Raw genomic sequence first — 11,273 nt, 5'->3', positions numbered from 1 at the left:
GTTAATTTGACAAATAACTTAAGTTTAAGTGCTAAAATAGGCAAAAATAAATAAATTGGGCCTAAAAATGACATTTTTATAAAGGTGGAGGGCCAAATAAGTAATCATACTAATGTTTAATAACCACTTTTGTTTGCATACTTTGTTGGAAAAACATGGAAGGAAAGAAACTTCATTGTTTTTAAAATTGTTATAATCAGCGGCTCTAAGATAATATCAAGTATCTTTATTATTTAATTATTTTTATTACACTTTAAAAATAAATAGTATTATCCTAGATCCTTATGTGGAGTTTTTTTTTTTACTCCACTAACAATGTATAGGACAATAATTCATTGGATGCTATTAAAAAATAAAAATACCAACAAATGGTTGGAAGAAGTGGAAGTTGACTTCTTCTCCACGTACCTAAATCAAGTTCAAATTATAGAGTTATTATTGTTGAGAATACTTTATCTGAAAATTATCTCGATCTAAATAAAATTAATTTTAATCATAAAATGAATGAGGATTATATGTGATTATACCAAAATTCATAAAAATCATTAAAATTAATCACCAGTTCATCGTTACTTGCATACTTGCATTACCATTCATGTTATTAATGATTTAATATTTTAATATAAATTTTATATTATATTTTGGTAAAACTATAATAGTAGTTACCTAATTATATAAATCAATCAAACTATGAAAAGCTATAAAATTAACATTCAAGTATGAAAAGTCTTTTTAGTCACCAATTTACTAACATTAAAATAGAAATAATTAAAAATCTAAGATAATTGGGTAACTAAAAAAAAAAAAATTAAATAATTGAATGATCATTTTGTAACTGTTCATAGTTGGGTGACTAAAAAGAATAAAACCATAATAGGATCTTTTAATAATTAAGTGATAAAAATAGTTGAAATACTACTAATGTCATTTATTTTTGGGGATAAATTTTAAAAAATCCACCTAATTTAATAAATAAAATATGAGATCCTAATAATATTTACATCTTTTATTATTTACATTATTATTATTGTAGCAGGATTATTTTTATTTTTTCAACAATATCATTATAAGTTACGATCATATCTTTTTTAATACAATGCATAGAACTACTTATAACTCTTTTACAATTCATAAATAGAAGAATAATGCGATTTAGCATATTCGAACTCATCTCCTTCTAAATTGACAATAATATTCGTGTCAATCAAATTAAAACTCAATCGATAATTTTTATTATTTTTATATACATGTATGGTTGTTTTTGGGTAAAGTGTACTGTGAGGGGAATTTAGAAGGCTTATCCCACTTATTTGCTTTTGCAAATTTGTCATCTTTTCATTTTATAGAATAAAAAACTGCCACTTTTCGGAACACGTGCGTTTGTGTCTTTTTGTAAGATATTTATTTATTTAAAAATTAAATAATTTAATATGTATGTTAAATTAAAGAGTAAATTAATTTTATATGTTAAAAATTTTATTCATTTGTACTCTTAAAATTTAACATGACTAAACAAATAATCAAACAGTGACATGTGACGTATCAGGTGTATCTCATGTTAACATTCAGGGACCAGTTTTTAATTATAAAAATAAGTAAGATTTTTAACAAAAAGATCAGTTTGCTCTTAAAATCTAAGGACTAATAGCTTATTTTTTAGTAGACATGACAAAATGCAATCTAATTTTTAATATAGAGGTCTCCATTGATACTTTTATCGAATTGTGCATCATAATTTTCATTTTCTTTAACATTTATACTATTATAAATAGATTGGTTGGGTTTAATTTTAGTTGATGAATTTAGTAGTTAACTTATTAAAAGTTAATTTTTAATTATAAGAATAATTATTTGATATATTGGTGGTGAAATTTTTGACTTTACAAATAAGCGAGTTAAGATCTTATCATATGTCTTTTAATTATGTTTAAGAATTAAAAATAAATGATTAAGACATGTGGTAAAATTTAATCTCGCTTTTAAAGTTAAAAATTATCTTGCTTGTGCATTAAATAATTACCCTCATTATAATACATTTATCAAATAAGGTTAAAAATGTCATTTACTCTTAAAATGTTATCCATTAAGAATATTTTATCTCTAGGCTCTAATATTAAATATTGCCATTAAAAATTGATTTAATCCATTAATTGATACTTAAACTATATTCTTTTTCCTTCTAGGTACCTAAATTTTTTTCCCAAGTTGGTATATCCGTTAGGCTAACCATTAGTCAAAGCGTTAAGTCCATTTTAAAAAAGACTTGATTCACAAATTAGTATCTAAACTATATCATTTTTCCCAAGTTAATACCTAAACTTTTATTTGTCACAATTAGTACCTAAACTATTTTTCTGTTACTCATTTTACACCAAAATATTATATTTATTAAAAATTACAACTAATAATAAACCGTCACCGTCATATAAACTTAAAAATATTCTTTTTAATTATTTTATTTTATTTTTTATTCTACATTATTTTCTCTTTTTTCCCCTTTTTCCTTTATAATGCATAGCAATACCAATAATACTTGAAATTTGCCCTCATAATTCTATTTTCAAGTCATCGCATGCTTGCTCAACTTGATGGGATTGAAAAAGTTATTTCATTGATCAAAGCTAGTGTTTTTAGAATTGGACTGGTTAGACCAAGAAGCAATCAAGGTACTGGTTCAGAGATAAGGGTTGAACTGATTGAACCGCGAACCGATACAGACTAATTGAACCAAGTTAAAAAAATAGTTGAACTAGTTTTCTTTATTTTTAAATTTTTTTTAATTTTATGAATTTTTAATAATTTCTTTGATCGAAGTGGACGAAATGATCAAACCAAGAATTGGCGACCTGACTAATTCGACCATTGATTTAGTTCTAATATATATATATATATATGAGAAAATAATATTGTAACACTCCTAAAACTCTGATGTCATAAATAATATTATTTTAGAAAAATATTTAGTAAAATTTTCACTAGTAGGAAATTGCATTTAATCGATAAAAATTAGAGGAGAGAGTTGGACATGGGAGAAAGTCATTAGAAATAATATATTTTAATTTATTAAACCGAGCTATAGGCTAATTTTAATGAACTAAAGGTGTAAGGGTTAAAAATGTAATTATATTAAAAAGTGACCATAGGTTCACCCTGCCAGCCCCTCATAAGTTGTAAAATTACTATTTAGGCTCTTATAATTATTTAAAAATTTTAAATTAATAAAAGTAAAATTGCACTTTGGCCCCCTTAAAATTATAAAAATTTGATTTAATCCTATACAAATTATAAATATATAGACTATAAAAAATTAAAATTTCATCCAATTGGTGTACTTTGGGATTGTTTTGGACCATTAGATTAAGTAGGGAGGAGAAATTTAATTTTTACAAAAGCTGCAAGCCAGCGAGGCAGTTTGTATGTCATATATATATATATATATATATATATATATATCCAGATTAAGAGTTATTCATTCTAAACCTAAAATAGATAGTTTTTTTTTTAATATTTTTATGTTTTTCAAAATAATAGTTGATCAGACTATTGTCAATAAAAAAAGAATGAAGAAATAATCAAATCTCTATGAAACATAAAAGAGATAGAAAAAAAATCAATTAATTAAACATGAAACCCACTACAATCCTAAAAAAAAAATTTAGTTCAAGTAGGAATTGAAAAACATCATGAAATAAAAACAATAGCTAGTAATAAAAAAAGGAAACAAGAAAAAAATAAATAGAGAAATTGAATCTTTTGGATGAATTCCTTCCATCTTTGATGCTTGACTGCTTTGGCAGCTCCCTCTCTTTTTCTCCACTCATTTCTTTTATTTTAGGTTTTTTTTCTCTTTTTTATATTCCCTAAAAATCACAACTCTTGAAATTTCATCAAGTACTCCCACCACTCCAATGAACAAACTTTACACTATAGCGGACAGTTTGCATGCACATGTTGGAGCAGAGAAATCTTTCACTAGAGTGAAAAACTCTCTTTATTGCATATATCAAGTTATCCTTTCTCCATACTATGCCATTCCATCATTATGTAAGAAACACTCGAAAATGAGCCGAATTTAACACTAATAATATATAATGAATTAAAAATATAAATTAAATAAAAATTTTCCTAATATCTACTTAAATAAATCTATAAAATAAACTAAAAATCCTATTAAAACAAAAGACAAATAACTCTAAGATAGTAGAGTTGTCACACACCTATCTATATATATGATTATACCAAAACCTCTTGTAAAAATTAAGATAAATTATACCGTTGATCACTAAACTATAATTAAATTTTTATTTTAATCGCTTAACTAAAAAATATTACAATTGATGAATAATATTTTCGAAATTAATTTTGATCGCTCAACAATCAAGCAAAGGATTAGTCGACTACCCAAGTATTAATAATAAGGCAGAAATAGTCCTCAAAACATGACATCTACTCTACTCCCGTTGTACATGATGCAATGACAATTTATTTTAAATAATTTTTTCAACGCAACGTGCCTACATTCATAAAAATTTAAAATATATTACAATAATGATGTAAGCTCTCATGTCGTTGGTCCTCTTATAAATTATATAAAATTTATATTATATAGAGAAAATAAACTTCATCTTAACGTGTGCAATTCATAATATTTTAAAATATCCTATAAAATATAATAAAATATTTAAAATTAAATATTAAAAAAAGAGATATGTGATAATTTTATAAGATGAAATAAAAAGTCTACCAAATATTAACCGTTTCTTTAAATATATTACCAACAAATTTTTTTTTAAAAATCAAGACCTAAAAAATAATTATATAAATAATTTACAAGTCCATTTATTCATTTATTTAGATACGACTTAATATCATAAACTTTTTGTTAAAATAATTTATAATCATCATGAAGTGTAAAAAATGAAACCGAATATTGCATAAGTATTTTTAATCGTATTATTAAGGTAAACTCTCACTCATTGGTATATTATATGCCTTACTATTGAATTTTAAAAAGTATATGATTTTATAATCTTTTTACAATTTTACATTTTATGATTTTTATTGAAAAAAATGAGAGATCAAATTTGGAGATGGCATAGGCTGTCATTTTAGTAGGGTTGTGCAAAAATCAATAAAAATTGAACCAATCGAACTAATTTGGTTTTTTCGGGTTGGTTTGGGCTGCTTCAATTTAAGGTCAGGTAATCAGTTAATTTGGTGTTATGGTTCGGTTTCTGTTTTGAATGTAAAAATCAACTAAATTAATTAATTTTACACCAATTAAATATAAGTTGTTCATTTAAATAAAAAATTATAATTTGATCAATTAATTTTTAAAATTATTTTTTTGTCACTCGACTATTAAGTGATAATTTTTAGTTAGTATAATAACAATTTTAACATTTAATTTTTATACTTTTTGTCTATTTGACCCTTATAAAAAAACTCGAATAATATTCAAAAACAGAAAATTCTATATAAGAATTCTAGAAAAATAAAATCTCGAAAATGGTGTTGTTGAAGAACTAATATGTATGAGAAATAAAGAAAATTATCATTCAACAAAATCAAATAATAGATTAAAAACAGGAAAAAAAAAGTTAAATCATTATATGATTCCTCAATGTCTCTCAAAACTAAATTAGTAATATATTCAAGTTAAATTTCATGTGTTGAGGCCCAATTTTGGCCCAACTTAATACCTAATCCTAGTCCAATACCCCAAAAAAAAAATTTCCTAGGTATGCCTCCCTACTGTCTGCCACCATAACCCACTCCATAGTTGGCCATCCACCCTCATTTGCTCCACTTGCCTGGAAAAGGCAAATAAATTAAAAAAAAAAAAGAACAAGTTGTAAAAGGTTATATAAAGCCACAATCTCAATGTAAGGAGGGGTTTTTTTGAACACTAAAGAGCATTGTATTACAGATATATTTCAAAAATAAAAGAGCAAAAAAAAGAGAGAAAAATGTTACGTTTTTTTTCAATTTTTGATTTCTTTTTTTTTTCTTTTTTTTTTCATTTTTGATTTTGCTTTTAAGCTTCAAGAACAAGAAATAAAAAGGAGAAGAAAAGAAAAGGGAGGGGGATTGTATTATACACGATTTAAGGAATCAAAGAAAACGGAGATTGAGTTTTATTTCCTTTTTTCATTTCTTATTATTTTTTTCCTTCTTTGTTCAAAAAATCAATTTTAAAACGAAAAAAATAAAAAAGGAAGAAAGGGGACTTACCCGAACCTCGGAGCCACCACATCGGAGCCCTACTCTATCGTTGAAATCGGCTCTCAAAAAGGAAAATGGGGGTCTCTCCTTTCATATTTTCGGGCTAGGAAAATAAGGCCTTCGGGCTCCCTAAAATCGGGGTCAAAAGATCCATTCGCGCAACCCCGACCACCATCTACGGAGGCTCCATGGCGGCGGCAATAATGGATATAAATCCTAGCCAAAGGGAAAATGAAGGAGAGAGAGCCAAGGAACTCTCTGTTTTTTCTTTTCAAAATGGGGGCTGGAAACACAAAATAAAAAAAGGGGTTTTAAATTTTTTTTTTTTTAAAAAAAGAAGGCCTGCACTTTAACCCGTTTAACAGGCCTAATATGTGCCTTTTAATTGAAAATGGGGAAATTGTGCATTAGGTCCTTCCCATTTGCGCAAACATTCAATCATGCCTCATTTATTTCTTTTCTTTTTAATTTGGCTTTGATACTTATGTATATTAGCATTTCGGTCCCATTTCTTTTTACTTTATTATTTTCCCCCCAAATTTCTATCTAGAGTTCAAATTAGCCCATTTTTCGTCTTTCTTTTATATTTTATTTTATTATTTAACATTACGGTATTATAATTGTATTTTATTTTCTTGCATATTATTTACTATTTTTATTATTACCTTCATTTCATTATTATTATTGCTATTGCTTTTTTTTTGTTGTTTATATTATTATTATTATTATTATTATTATTATTATTATTATTATTATCTCCGTTACTATTATTATTATTTTTATATTACTATTATTGTTATATTATCACTATTTTCTTACTATTATTATTACTACAACTATTATTACTATGATTATATTTTCTTTTATACTCATTTGCTTATTACATCATTAATTTTATATCATTACTATTATAATAATTATTATCATTACTTTTCATCGTTATATATTTTTTTTCTTTTCTCGTATTATTACTATTATTAATATCATTATTACTATTATTTTTATTTTTATTACTACTACTGTTATTTTTATTAACATATTTTTACCATATTATTATTTCCTTTTATATATATATATCATTATTGATATCAACAGATACTATTATTATTTATGTACTATTATTTTCTATTTATTACTATTATATTTATTACTATTATTAATATATATTTTTCTTTTCTTTTCTTTAGTGCTATCACTATTATTATATTATTTGTCTTATTAATGTACTATTATTATTTCCCACTTAGCTATTATTACTATTATTATTTTTACTATTATAATTATTATTAATCTTTTATTATTCTCTTACATTATTTGTTTGTTTTACTCCTCTATTTCGATCTTATCATTCTTATTATGCGTTTATTTTATTTTGTTATGTTCATTGATATCGAAATTCATATTTGTTTGTTCATTTTTCGCTATTCCATTTTACCACTAATTTATATTAATTAACCGATTTAAAATAATTCTTTCACAAAGGCAATATTTGGTGTTCAAATTGGGAAGCGTGCCTAACTTACTGGGTCTCGATTTTCCTCGTCCACCTTAACTAACCGAATATCCTTTTGAAATACACGAATTTTTATATAAAAGGCAAGCTCGCTCTCAAAAATTCAAGATGTCGTGTCCTAACTTACTGGTTGTGACATTTTATATTTTGAGACGAGAAGGTCTTTAACATTTGAGCATTTTCTTTACAAAGAGGGATCGTATTTTTAATTCTTTCAAGTTTTCAAATTTTCGACACTAAGACACTAATTAATCAACTAGGTACCAATTTTTGGGCGTTACAAGGGTGCTAATCCTTCCTTGTGCGTAACCGACTCCCGAACCTGTTTTCTTGATTTACGTGGACCAAAATTGTTGTTTAAATAAATCAAACCATTTATTAAAAACAACCACTTTTACAAAGTGATCTAATCACACCTAAAAAGATTGATGGCGACTCCCGTTTTCGTTTTTTCTCCAAGTCGATACTCGTTTTCCAAAAAAAATAGTTACGACAGCTTGGCGACCCCACTGGGGACTTTTATAAGAGAGTCAAGCCACAAGTTGATTAACTTTTGTCTTTTTTTCAAAAATTGAGAGTTTGGGTTTTGATATACGATCCCTTCATTGCATTTCACCCGTTTTTATTACTGTTTTCATCATTTTATTCCTATTTTCTTTAATCGCTTCAAGTTTTTATGCATATATCCTCTCACATTACATTGCATGACCGTTGTGGTCACACCTCTTAAGTGAGAGTGAGAAACTATGCTTTCGTGAGGTTTTCACCTCCGCATGGGCTAGGGGACCGCTTCCGGAATACATCTGTACTTATGTCTTCGTGAGGTTTTCACCTCCGCATGGGCATAGGGAAATGTATTCCCCTGAACTGAACTCGGTCTGTATGAGCCTATAATGGGTGAGGATCGAGGAATCTGTTGGTTTAAGTACCCTTGCTTTAGAACCGAACTACATATAGTGAACTTTAAGTGCTCGCCCCAGGTAGTATGATGATGACCTTTAGTGCCTACCTTTATAAGTTCTTATTTATTATATTTTTTTATATATGTGACACTTACTTGTTTTTCTTATTTTGCTATCATTGCATGTCATTTATCATTAAAAGGTGTCGATTCAAGGTTCGATTTCTGAGTTAGAAAGTTTTTTAATGGGGAACGAATATCTTAATAAAGTGGAGGACAACTCTTTCGTTTGTGCTTGGTCAGAGAAAACCCAGATGGAAAAAGGAAATAGTGCCACCGAAGGATACACATCAGAATTATGGGATTACACTCTCATTAGTGTGATGCAAAATAACCTCCAAGAGTTAAAGCAAATATTGGATTAATGGAGTAACAAAGCCAAGCAGTTGTTCTACAGCAGTTATGGGGAATTGCAGTATTTGTTTGCCATAAAGATAGATGAACAATTCAAGGTGAGCGTGGGGAGTACTGAGGGACACTTATACTATTACAGATGAAGATAGTCACCTCATGGATGGTAGGGGTATAAGACATACAAAATTGAATTGGATGGAAAGAATTTTGCTTATAATGGTAGAAAGGCTCACTTACTATAGGACCCCTACCAAACAACAAGCTGGAATTTACTGTGGTACTTTAGGATGATTGTACCTATCAGAAATAATGAAAATGCAAGACCTAATGGCCGAGACAACCCAAATGAGCATGAGATTAAAGAAGATCGTATTGTTTAAAGACTTTTAAAGTGGAGATTAGCTATGCTGCGAAGATACTTATGCAAGCAATTCAAAGTGTTCTGTGGGAGCAGAAATTTGAAGACTCTCAAGAAGCACTGAGGATGTTTGATATCAATTTAAGGCAGTATGCTTCGGAGCTGGAATGCCTACTTGTTCGCCAATCTTTCTTTCAAGGTAATCAGAGCAACTTCACAGACATTGGAGGAAGTGTCTTTGGCTGTAGAGCTTAATTCATAGGTGAAGCCGTAATTCAAATTCAAAAGATAGCTGATCATTTACAAATACTGGTAGAAAGGGCAAGCCCGTTGAGCACCAATATGAGCTACAGTCAGATCGTGGTCGAAAGTTAGCTTTGTTATTAGATAGGGTTAAGACTCTAGGCCTACGAGCGAAAGCATATTTGTAATCCATTTTATGAAAAGACTTTTGTTCCTTAAATAACGTTTTCTAAAATGAAACTAAATCGAGATCGATACCTTTTTGCATTCATGCATTTGCATTACATTACATCAAAGAAAAGAAGATGTTGATTCGAAATTCGATTCCTAAATAGAATAGTTTGTTATAAGAAAACGAATTTCTTAATAAAGTGGATTATAGTGCGGTCGTCTGAATATAGTCCAAATAAACACGACGAGAGAAAACTGATAGTCCACGGAGGAATACATGATGTAATTGCCAGAGATTCAAGCCAACAAAGGTTATCCAAGAACATGACGAGAGAAAGCCGGAAGTCCACGAAGGAATACATGACTTGATTGCCAACGAAGATTATCCAAGAGCCGGCACTTTTTGATGAGTATCATGGAGATAAGTGAGCAAGAGGTCGAGGCTCAGATTAAGCAGCAAGGAGTTAGCAAATGCATCTTTTAGAGAATTTACAGGATTCGACCATTAGCGTTTACTTGGACTATGAAGGGCAAGACCACATATGTAATCTATTTTCATGTAAAGAAATCTGTCTTCTAGAAAAGTTGTTCTAATGGAATTGAATTCAAGATCAACATCTCCTTTTCTTTTGCATTCATGCATTTGCATTGCATCACATCACATGCATTTAAATCCATAAAAAATACCCTAATTAACATTAAAAAGAGGGAGAAAGAGAGTGAGAGAAAGAGGAAATCTAGAAGCAACACATCCTTACGGTACACGTACCAGGACAAAGAATATAGATCAAAGACTTGAGCAGATCCAGAAAGAAATGCAAGAACAATTACAAGAAAAATTGGCCAAAATCCAACAGGAAATGAAAGATTAAATGTTGGAGGCCCAAAGGAATATGATAACTGAAATGGCTCACGTGCTGAAAGGGGCAACAAATAAAGGAAAGGCCCCTATGACTATCACTGAAGAGGGAATTGAGGAATAAAAGTCTCCAAACTTTTGCATACTTGGGAGTGTTTTGAATAATGGGACTGTGGAAGAGATACCTTTATTTTTAGAGCTAATCCAGAGTAATATTCAAAACACGCTTATTACTTTAAGCCTAGAAGCAATAAGAATCATTTTGTGAAATAAGCTTGTGTCCTAAATCTTTGTTTCAATAAAATGCATCTTTTTGAGCAAATATTCTCTTATTTCATTTCATGTTATACGAGTAATCGTTCTTAGATTCATTTGTTCTTTAAAATTTCTTTGGAATCATTTATTCTTTGGAATCTACCTTCGTACCTACAACAGGTCCCCAGATATCAATGATGTGAGCGACACTGTCACCAACTCTGGGTCTCCTTTTGAGCGAAATATTGACCTAAAGGGATCTCAGCACTTTGAAGATGACAGAGATGTAAACTACTCTCTGATTTGTTAAGAATGGTAGAGTAAGATGAAAACA

At 28.4% G+C, this 11,273-nt stretch overlaps 1 long non-coding RNA gene across 1 annotated transcript; it reads right to left on the bottom strand.

Annotated features, from left to right (window-relative positions):
- Positions 1-5,557: 5,557 nt before the first annotated feature.
- LOC128295095 (uncharacterized) lies at positions 5,558-6,570 on the bottom strand. The gene is made up of 2 exons (XR_008285406.1): positions 6,235-6,570; positions 5,558-5,813 (listed from the first exon to the last, which is right to left on the bottom strand). It is a non-coding gene; the product is annotated as an uncharacterized LOC128295095 (long non-coding RNA).
- Positions 6,571-11,273: the final 4,703 nt, after the last annotated feature.

The sequence above is a fragment of the Gossypium arboreum genome, chromosome 7, assembly GCF_025698485.1.
Source record: "Gossypium arboreum isolate Shixiya-1 chromosome 7, ASM2569848v2, whole genome shotgun sequence".
NCBI lineage: Eukaryota > Viridiplantae > Streptophyta > Magnoliopsida > Malvales > Malvaceae > Gossypium > Gossypium arboreum.
Note: the sequence above shows the minus strand (reverse complement) of the source record. Positions and strands in the feature narration are given on the sequence as shown.